We start from the raw sequence: 11,043 nt of genomic DNA on the forward strand, positions 1-11,043 counted from the left end.
TATTCATCTCATATGCATATGTATATACTGTACTCTACATCATCGACTGCATCCTTATGTAACACATGTATCACTAGCCACTTTAACTATGCCACTTTGTTTACTTTGTCTACACACTCATCTCATATGTATATACTGTACTCGATACCATCTACTGTATGCTGCTCTGTACCATCACTCATTCATATATAGTATGTGTCTTCCCATATGGTCTAGCGGTTAGGATTCCTGGTTTTCACCCAGGTAGACTAGGTTCAACTGCCGGTATGGAAACAATATATTTTCGTTAGGTACCCACTTGTGTAACAACAGATGCAGCAGTTTCTCACAACACAACAATATTCCCTCAGCAACAGGAAATGTGACATGTTATGTAGATTCAAATTATACAAGGCTTTTTAAACGTTGAATAGACTTCATGGCTGCATTTCTTGCTCTGCAGTAAAATTCATGCAACAACAGGAGGATCAAATTAAGATATGCATCTGAAACAGAAAACCAAGGAACCTTGTTGTTGACAGACGCCATGACTGTGAACACTGGTCTAGCTGTGACCTGACTTCAGCTTAGACGTTGGGCCAGTGGCGAAATGGATAACGTGTCTGACTACGGATCAGAAGATTCTAGGTTTTACTCCTGGCTGGCTCAATACTTTATTTAATTGACTGAAATCAAGCTGGGAATGATACTGTAAACCTTTCAGTGCTTCTGGCTGTTCTCACTTCAAACACATTTTAGACGGATTTCATCTGGACATTCCCCGACATCTCTGAGAAAAAAAGATTTAGTTTTTAAATCCAACAGGCATGATGTCAACATTTAAAGATTTGTCTGTGATGTGTGTATTAACTATGTGTCTTCCCATATGGTCTAGCGGTTAGGATTCCTGGTTTTCACCCAGGTGGCCCGGGTTCAACTCCCGGTATGGGAAAGAATACATTTTTTCGTTAGGTACCCACTTGTGTATCAACAGATGCAGCAGTTTCTCACAACACAACAATATTCCCTCAGCAACAGGAAATGTGACTTGTTATGTAGATTCAAATTATATAAGGCTTTTTAAACGTTGAATACACTTCATGGCTGCATTTCTTGCTCTGCAGTAAAATTCATGCAACAACAGGAGGATCAAATTAAGATATGCATCTGAAACAGAAAAAAAAGGAACCTTGTTGTTGAGAGACACTATGACTGTGTACACTGGTCTAGCTGTGACCTGACTTCAGCTTAGATGTGGGGCCAGTGGCGCAATGGATAATGTTTCTGACTATGGATCAGAAGATTCTAGTTTTGACTCCTGGCTGGCTCAATACTTTGTTTAATAGACTGAAATCAAGCTGGGAATGATACTGTATACCTTTCAGTGCTTCTGGCTGTTCTCACTTCAAACACATTTTAGACGGATTTCATGTGGACATTCCCCAACATCTCTGAGAAAAAAAAGATGTAGCTTTTAAATCCAATAGGCATGATGTCAACATTTAAAGATTTGTCTGGGATGTGTATTTTAAGTATGTATCTGCCCATATGGTCTAGCGCTTATGATTCCTGGTTTTCACCCAGGTGGCCTGGGTTCAACTCCCGGTATGGGAAAGAATATATTTTTGTAGGGTATCCACTTGTGTAACAACAGATGCTTTTAAATCCAACAGGCATAATGTCAACATTTAAAGATTTGTCTGTGATGTGTATTTTAAGTATGTGTCTTCCCATATCGTCTAGCAGTTAGGATTCCTGGTTTTCACCCAGGTTGCCTGGGTTCAACTCCCGGTATGGGAAAGAATATCTTGTCGTTAGGTACGCACTTGTGTAACAACAGATGCAGCAGTTTCTCACAACACAACAATATTCGCTCAGGAAATGTGACATGTTATGTAGATTCAAATTATACAAGGCTTTTTAAACGTTAAATACACTTCATGGTTGCATTTCTTGCTCTGCAGTAAAATTCATGCAACAACAGGAGGATCAAATTAAGATATGCATCTGAAACAGAAAACCAAGGAACCTTGTTGTTGACAGACGCTTTTGACTGTGTACATTTGTCTAGCTGTGACCTGACTTCAGCTTAGACGTGGTGCCAGTGAGGGTAGGCAACAACATCTCCTCCCCGCTGATCCTCAACACGGGGCCCCACAAAGGTGCTTCTGAGCCCTCTCCTGTACTCCCTGTTCACCCACGACTGCGTGGCCAAGCACGCTCCAACTCAATCATCAAGTAAGTGGACGACACAACAGTGGTAGGCTTGATTACCAACAACGACGAGACGGCCTACAGGGAGGAGGTGAGGGCCCTCGGAGTGTGGTGTCAGGAAAATAACCTCACACTCAACGTCAACAAAACTAAGGAGATGATTGTGGACTTCAGGAAACAGCAGAGGAACACCCCTATCCACATCGATGGAACAGTAGTGGAGAGGGTAGCTAGTTTTAAGTTCTTCGGCATACACATCACAGACAAACTGAATTGGTCCACTCACACTGACAGCTGCCGTGAAGAAGGCGCAGCAGCGCCTATTCAACCTCAGGAGGCTGAAGAAATTTGGCTTGTCACCAAAAGCACTCACAAACTTCTACAGATGCACAATCGAGAGCATCCTGGCGGGCTGTATCACCGCCTGGTACGGCAACTGCCCGCCCCCTCAACCGTAAGGCTCTCCAGAGGGTAGTGAGGACTGCACAACGCATCACCGGGGCAAACTACCTGCCCTCCAGGACACCTACACCACCCGTTGTTACAGGAAGGCCATAAAGATCATCAAGGACATCAACCACCCGAACCACTGCCTGTTCACCCCGCTATCATCCAGAAGGCGAGGTCAGTACAGGTGCATCAAAGCTGGGACCGAGAGACTGAAAAACAGCTTCTATCTCAAGGCCATCAGACTGTTAAACAGCCACCACTAACATTGAGTGGCTGCTGCCAACACACTGTCATTGACACTGACCCAACTCCAGCCATTTTAATAATGGGAATTGATGGGAAATGATGTAAATATATCACTAGCCACTTTAAACAATGCTACCTTATATAATGTTACTTACCCTACATTATTCATCTCATATGCATATGTATATACTGTACTCTACATCATCGACTGCATCCTTATGTAACACATGTATCACTAGCCACTTTAACTATGCCACTTTGTTTACTTTGTCTACACACTCATCTCATATGTATATACTGTACTCGATACCATCTACTGTATGCTGCTCTGTACCATCACTCATTCATATATCCTTATGTACATGTTCTTATCCCCTTACACTGTGTATAAGACAGTAGTTTTGGAATTGTTAGTTCGATTACTTGTTGGTTATCACTGCATTGTCGGAACTAGAAGCACAAGCATTTCGCTACACTCTCATTAACATCTGCTAACCATGTGTATGTGACAAATAAAATTTGATTTGATTTGATTTGAATGGATAACGTGTCTGACTATGGATCAGAAGATTCTAGGTTCGACTCCTGGCTGGCTCAATACTTTGTTTAATTGACTGAAATCAAGCAGGGAATGATACTGTATTAAAAAAAGATGTAGCTTTTAAATCAAACAGGCATAATGTCAACATTTAAAGATTTGTCTGTGATGTGTATTTTAAGTATGTGTCTTCCCATATGGTCTAGTGGTTAGGATTCCTGGTTTTCACCCAGGTGGTCCGGGTTCAACTCCCGGAATGGGAAAGAATATCTTGTCGTTAGGTACGCACTTGTGTGACAACAGATGCAGCAGTTTCTCACAACACAACAATATTCGCTCAGGAAATGTGACATGTTATGTAGATTCAAATTATACAAGGCTTTTTAAACGTTAAATACACTTCATGGTTGCATTTCTTGCTCTGCAGTAAAATTCATGCAACAACAGGAGGATCAAATTAAGATATGCATCTGAAACAGAAAACCAAGGAACCTTGTTGTTGACAGACGCTATGACTGTGTACATTTGTCTAGCTGTGACCTGACTTCAGCTTAGACGTGGTGCCAGTGAGGGTAGGCACAACATCTCCTCCCGCTGATCCTGAACACGGGGGCCCCACAAGGGTGCGTTCTGAGCCCTCTCCTGTACTCCCTGTTCACCCACGACTGCGTGGCCACGCACGCTCCAACTCAATCATCAAGTTTGCGGACGACACAACAGTGGTAGGCTTGATTACCAACAACGACGAGACGGCCTACAGGGAGGAGGTGAGGGCCCTCGGAGTGTGGTGTCAGGAAAATAACCTCACACTCAACGTCAACAAAACTAAGGAGATGATTGTGGACTTCAGGAAACAGCAGAGGGAACACCCCCTATCCACATCGATGGAACAGTAGTGGAGAGGGTAGCTAGTTTTAAGTTCCTCGGCATACACATCACAGACAAACTGAATTGGTCCACTCACACTGACAGCGTCGTGAAGAAGGCGCAGCAGCGCTATTCAACCTCAGGAGGCTGAAGAAATTTGGCTTGTCACCAAAAGCACTCACAAACTTCTACAGATGCACAATCGAGAGCATCCTGGCGGGCTGTATCACCGCCTGGTACGGCAACTGCTCCGCCTCAACCGTAAGGCTCTCCAGAGGGTAGTGAGGACTGCACAACGCATCACCGGGGGCAAACTACCTGCCCTCCAGGACACCTACACCACCCGTTGTTACAGGAAGGCCCTAAAGATCATCAAGGACATCAACCACCCGAACCACTGCCTGTTCACCCCGCTATCATCCAGAAGGCGAGGTCAGTACAGGTGCATCAAAGCTGGGACCGAGAGACTGAAAAACAGCTTCTATCTCAAGGCCATCAGACTGTTAAACAGCCACCACTAACATTGAGTGGCTGCTGCCAACACACTGTCATTGATACTGACCCTACTCCAGCCATTTTAATAATGGGAATTGATGGGAAATGATGTAAATATATCACTAGCCACTTTAAACTATGCTACCTTATATAATGTTATTTACCCTACATTATTCATCTCATATGCATATGTATATACTGTACTCTACATCATCGACTGCATCCTTATGTAACACATGTATTACTAGCCACTTTAACTATGCCACTTTGTTTACTTTGTCTACACACTCATCTCATATGTATATACTTTACTCGATACCATCTACTGTATGCTGCTCTGTACCATCACTCATTCATATATCCTTATGTACATGTTCCTTATCCCCTTACACTGTGTATAAGACAGTAGTTTTGGAATTGTTAGTTAGATTACTTGTTGGTTATCACTGCATTGTCGGAACTAGAAGCACAAGCATTTCGCTACACTCTCATTAACATCTGCTAACCATGTGTATGTGACAAATAAAATTTGATTTGATTTGATTTGAATGGATAACGTGTCTGACTACGGATCAGAAGATTCTAGGTTCGACTCCTGGCTGGCTCAATACTTTGTTTAATTGACTGAAATCAAGCTGGGAATGATACTGTATACCTTTCAGTGCTTCTGGCTGTTCTCACTTTAAACACATTTTAGACGGATTTCATCTGGACATTCCCCAACATCTCTGAGAAAAAAGATGTAGTTTTTGAATCCAACAGGCATAATGTCAACATTTAAAGATTTGTCTGTGATGTGTATTTTAAGTATGTGTCTTCCCATATGGTCTAGCGGTTAGGATTCCTGGTTTTCACCCAGGTGGCCTGGGTTCAACTCCCGGTATGGGAAAGAATAACTTGTCATTAGGTACGCACTTGTGTAACAACAGATGCAGTACTTTCACACAACACAACAATATTCACTCAGCAACAGGAAATGTGACATGTTATGTAGATTCATATTATATAACGTTTTTTAAACGTTGAATACACTTCATGGCTGCATTTCTTGCTCTGCAGTAAAATTCATGCAACAACAGGAGGATCAAATTAACATATGCATCTGAAACAGAAAACCAAGGAACCTTGTTGTTGAGAAACGCTATGACTGTGTACACTGGTCTATCTGTGACCTGACTTCAGCTTAGACGTGGGGCCAGTGGCGCAATGGATAACGTGTCTGACTACGGATCAGAAGATTCTAGGTTCGACTCCTGGCTGGCTCAATACTTTATTTAATTGACTGAAATCAAGCTGGGAATGATACTGTATACCTTTCAGTGCTTCTGGCTGTTCTCACTTCAAACACATTTTAGACGGATTTCATCTGGACATTCCCCAACATCTCTGAGAAAAAAAATGTAGTTTTTGAATCCAACAGGCATAATGTCAACATTTAAAGATTTGTCTGTGATATGTATTTTAAGAATGTGTCTTCCCATATGGTCTAGCGGTTAGGATTCCTGGTTTTCACCTAGGTGGCCCGGGTTCAACTCCCGGTATGGGAAAGAATAACTTGTCATTAGGTACGCACTTGTGTAACAACAGATGCAGTACTTTCACACAACACAACAATATTCACTCAGCAACAGGAAATGTGACATGTTATGTAGATTCAAATTACATAAGGCTTTTTAAACGTTGAATACACTTCATGGCTGCATTTCTTGCTCTGCAGTAAAATTCATGCAACAACAGGAGGATCAAATTAAGATATGCATCTGAAACAGAAAAAAAAGGAACCTTGTTGTTGACAGACGCCATGACTGTGTACACTGGTCTAGCTGTGACCTGACTTCAGCTTAGACGTGGGGCCAGTGGCGCAATGGATAACGTGTCTGAATACGGATCAGAAGATTCTAGGTCGACTCCTGGCTGGCTCAATACTTTGTTTAATTGACTGAAATCAAGCAGGGAATGATACTGTATTAAAAAAAGATGTAGCTTTTAAATCAAACAGACATAATGTCAACATTTAAAGATTTGTCTGTGATGTGTATTTTAAGTATGTGTCTTCCCATATGGTCTAGCGGTTAGGATTCCTGGTTTTCACCCAGGTGGCCCGTGTTCAACTTCCGGTATGGGAAAGAATAACTTGTCATTAGGTACGCACTTGTGTAACAAGAGATGCAGTACTTTCACACAACACAACAATATTCACTCAGCAACAGGAAATGTGACATGTTATGTAGATTCATATTATATAACGTTTTTTAAACGTTGAATACACTTCATGGCTGCATTTCTTGCTCTGCAGTAAAATTCATGCAACAACAGGAGGATCAAATTAAGATATGCATCTGAAACAGAAAACCAAGGAACCTTGTTGTTGAGAGACGCTATGACTGTGTACACTGGTCTAGCTATGACCTGACTTCAGCTTAGATGTGGGGCCAGTGGCGCAATGGATAACGTGTCTGACTACGGATCAGAAGATTCTAGGTTCGACTGCTGGCTGGCTTAATACTTTATTTAATTGACTGAAATCAAGCTGGGAATGATACTGTATACCTTTCAGTGCTTCTGGCTGTTCTCACTTTAAACACATTTTAGATGGATTTCATCTGGACATTCCCCAACATCTCTGAGAAAAAAGATGTAGTTTTTGAATCCAACAGGCATGATGTCAACATTTAAAGATTTGCCTGTGATGTGTATTTTATGTATGTGTCTTCCCATATGGTCTAGCTGTTAGGATTCCTGCTTTTCACCCAGGTGGCCCGGGTTCAACTCCCGGTATGGGAAAGAATAACTTGTCATTAGGTACGCACTTGTGTAACAACAGATGCAGTACTTTCACACAACACAACAATATTCACTCAGCAACAGGAACTGTGACATGTTATGTAGATTCATATTATATAACGTTTTTTAAACGTTGAATACACTTCATGGCTGCATTTCTTGCTCTGCAGTAAAATTCATGCAACAACAGGAGGATCAAATTAACATATGCATCTGAAACAGAAAACCAAGGAACCTTGTTGTTGAGAAACGCTATGACTGTGTACACTGGTCTAGCTGTGACCTGACTTCAGCTTAGACGTGGTGCCACTAGCGCAATGGATAACGTGTCTGACTACGGATCAGAAGATTCTAGGTTCGACTCCTGGCTGTCTCAATACTTTGTTTAATTGACTGAAATCAAGCAGGGAATGATACTGTATTAAAAAAAGATGTAGCTTTTAAATCAAACAGGCATAATGTCAACATTTAAAGATTTGTCTGTGATGTGTATTTTAAGTATGTGTCTTCCCATATGGTCTAGCGGTTAGGATTCCTGGTTTTCACCCAGGTGGCCCGTGTTCAACTCCCGGTATGGGAAAGAATAACTTGTCATTAGGTACGCACTTGTGTAACAACAGATGCAGTACTTTCACACAACACAACAATATTCACTCAGCAACAGGAAATGTGACATGTTATGTAGATTCATATTATATAACGTTTTTAAACGTTGAATACACTTCATGGCTGCATTTCTTGCTCTGCAGTAAAATTCATGCAACAACAGGAGGATCAAATTAAGATATGCATCTGAAACAGAAAACCAAGGAACCTTGTTGTTGAGAAACGCTATGACTGTGTACACTGGTCTAGCTGTGACCTGACTTCAGCTTAGACGTGGGGCCAGTGGCGCAATGGATAACGTGTCTGACTACGGATCAGAAGATTCTAGGTTCAACTCCTGGCTGGCTCAATACTTTATTTAATTGACTGAAATCAAGCTGGGAATGATACTGTATACCTTTCAGTGCTTCTGGCTGTTCTCACTTTAAACACATTTTAGACGGATTTCATCTGGACATTCCCCAACATCTCTGAGAAAAAAGATGTAGCTTTTAAATCCAACAGGCATAATGTCAACATTTAAAGATTTGTCTGTGATGTGTATTTTAAGTATGTGTCTTCCCATATGGTCAGCGGTTAGGATTCCTGGTTTTCACCCAGGTGGCCCGGGTTCAACTCCCAGTATGGGAAAGAATATATTTTCGTTAGGTACCCACTTGTGTAACAACAGATGCAGCAGTTTCTCACAACACAACAAGATTCCCTCAGCAACAGGAAATGTGACTTGTTATGTAGATTCAAATTATACAAAGCTTTTTAAACGTTGAATACACTTCATGGCTGCATTTCTTGCTCTGCAGTAAAATTCATGCAACAACAGGAGGATCAAATTAAGATATGCATCTGAAACAGAAAACCAAGGAACCTTGATGTTGACAGACGCCATGACTGTGTACACTGGTCTAGCTGTGACCTGACTTCAGTTTAGGCGTGGGGCCAGTGGCGCAATGGATAAAGTGTCTGACTATGGATCAGAAGATTCTAGGTTCAACTCCTGGCTCAATACTTTATTTAATTGACTGAAATCAAGCTGGGAATGATACTGTATACCTTTCAGTGCTTCTGGCTGTTCTCACTTCAAACACATTTTAGACGGACTTCATCTGGACATTCCCCAACATCTCTGAGAAAAAAAGATGTAGCTTTTAAATCCAACAGGCATGATGTCAACATTTAAAGATTTGTCTGTGATGTGTATTTTAAGTATGTGTCTTCCCATATGGTCTAGCGGTTAGGATTCTGGTTTTCACCCAGGTGGCCGGGTTCAACTCCCGGTATGGGAAAGAATATATTTTCTTTAGGTACCCACTTGTGTAACAACAGATGCAGCAGTTTCTCACAACACAACAATATTCCCTCAGCAACAGGAAATGTGACATGTCATGTAGATTCAAATTATACAAGGCTTTTAAACGTTGAATAAACTTCATGGCTGCATTTCTTGCTCTGCAGTAAAATTCATGCAACAACAGGAGGATCAAATTAAGATATGCATCTGAAACAGAAAACCAAGGAACCTTATTGTTGCCTACAGAGGGTAGTGAGGACTGCACAACGCATCACCGGGGCAAACTACCTGCCCTCAGGACACCTACACCACCCGTTGTTACAGGAAGGCCATAAAGATCATCAAGGACATCAACCACCCGAACCACTGCCTGTTCACCCCGCTATCATCCAGAAGGCGAGGTCAGTACAGGTGCATCAAAGCTGGGACCGAGAGACTGAAAAACAGCTTCTATCTCAAGGCCATCAGACTGTTAAACAGCCACCACTAACATTGAGTGGCTGCTGCCAACACACTGTCATTGACACTGACCCAACTCCAGCCATTTTAATAATGGGAATTGATGGGAAATGATGTAAATATATCACTAGCCACTTTAAACAATGCTACCTTATATAATGTTACTTACCCTACATTATTCATCTCATATGCATATGTATATACTGTACTCTACATCATCGACTGCATCCTTATGTAACACATGTATCACTAGCCACTTTAACTATGCCACTTTGTTTACTTTGTCTACACACTCATCTCATATGTATATACTGTACTCGATACCATCTACTGTATGCTGCTCTGTACCATCACTCATTCATATATCCTTATGTACATGTTCCTTATCCCCTTACACTGTGTATAAGACAGTAGTTTGGAATTGTTAGTTAGATTACTTGTTGGTTATCACTGCATTGTCGGAACTAGAAGCACAAGCATTTCGCTACACTCGCATTAACATCTGCTAACCATGTGTATGTGACAAATAAAATTTGATTTGATTTGATTTGAATGGATAACGTGTCTGACTACGGATCAGAAGATTCTAGGTTCGACTCCTGGCTGGCTCAATACTTTGTTTAAGTGACTGAAATCAAGCAGGGAATGATACTGTATTTAAAAAAGATGTAGCTTTTAAATCAAACAGGCATAATGTCAACATTTAAAGATTTGTCTGTGATGTGTATTTTAAGTATTTTGTCTTCCCATATGGTCTAGCGGTTAGGATTCCTGGTTTTCACCCAGGTGTCCTGGGTTCAACTCCGGTATGGGAAAGGATATCTTGTCATTAGGTACCCACTTGTGTAACAACAGATGCAGCAGTTTCTCACAACACAACAATATTCCCTCAGCAACATGAAATGTGAAATGTCATGTAGATTTGAATTATACAATTTTTTTTAAACGTTGAATACACTTCATGGCTGCATTTCTTGCTCTGCAGTAAAATTCATGCAACAGCAGAATCAAATTAAGATATGCATCTGAAACAGAAAACCAAGGAACCTTTTTGTTGACAGACGCCATGACTGTGTACACTGGTCTAGCTGTGACCTGACTTCATTTAAATGTGGGG

General features: G+C 41.3%; 2 non-coding genes across 2 annotated transcripts; both read left to right on the top strand.

Moving 5' to 3' along the window:
* Positions 1–859: 859 nt before the first annotated feature.
* trnae-uuc lies at positions 860–931 on the top strand. The gene has a single exon. It is a non-coding gene; the product is annotated as a tRNA-Glu (tRNA).
* Positions 932–5,981: 5,050 nt separating this feature from the next.
* Positions 5,982–6,054, top strand: trnar-acg. The gene has a single exon. It is a non-coding gene; the product is annotated as a tRNA-Arg (tRNA).
* The last annotated feature ends 4,989 nt before the right edge of the window (positions 6,055–11,043 follow it).

The sequence above is a fragment of the Oncorhynchus gorbuscha genome, unplaced genomic scaffold (assembly GCF_021184085.1).
Source record: "Oncorhynchus gorbuscha isolate QuinsamMale2020 ecotype Even-year unplaced genomic scaffold, OgorEven_v1.0 Un_scaffold_9506, whole genome shotgun sequence".
NCBI lineage: Eukaryota > Metazoa > Chordata > Actinopteri > Salmoniformes > Salmonidae > Oncorhynchus > Oncorhynchus gorbuscha.